At 40.5% G+C, this 385-nt stretch overlaps 1 protein-coding gene across 8 annotated transcripts in view; it reads left to right on the top strand.

Moving 5' to 3' along the window:
• eml1 (EMAP like 1) overlaps positions 1–385 on the top strand; it is a 42,575-nt gene that overhangs the window by 31,664 nt on the left and 10,526 nt on the right. The window lies entirely within an intron of this gene.

A 385-nucleotide genomic window follows, 5' to 3' on the forward strand; every position in this document is an offset into this window, starting at 1 on the left:
TTTTTTTTTGGGGGGGGGTCATCAATACAAAGCTAGTGCAACTCTTGTGAAAGATTTGTTTGTGTGATTGCACAGAGGATGATAAAATAGCAAAACCTGTCCTTTTTTAATGATGTGATGGCCAACTCAGTTTACCCTCTGAGACCTTCAAGTGAGGCCTCAAAGCTCAGGTTGGAAACCATAAAGCTGACCCACTTTTGAATGATTTATTCCAAATGTTACTTTGTACGTGGCCCCGTTGTTGAATTTGGAATCAAGATGTATTTTATGATAGAAGTCCACTCCTTTGACTTTCCTTTTTGTGTATTGATGATGTCAGCACCACAATGACAGGAGCTATCTAACATATGTTACTGACTTCCTCCAAACCCTTCCTCTTGGCCCC

This window comes from Hippocampus comes, unplaced genomic scaffold (genome assembly GCF_001891065.2).
Source record: "Hippocampus comes isolate QL1 unplaced genomic scaffold, H_comes_QL1_v1.1 scaffold176, whole genome shotgun sequence".
NCBI lineage: Eukaryota > Metazoa > Chordata > Actinopteri > Syngnathiformes > Syngnathidae > Hippocampus > Hippocampus comes.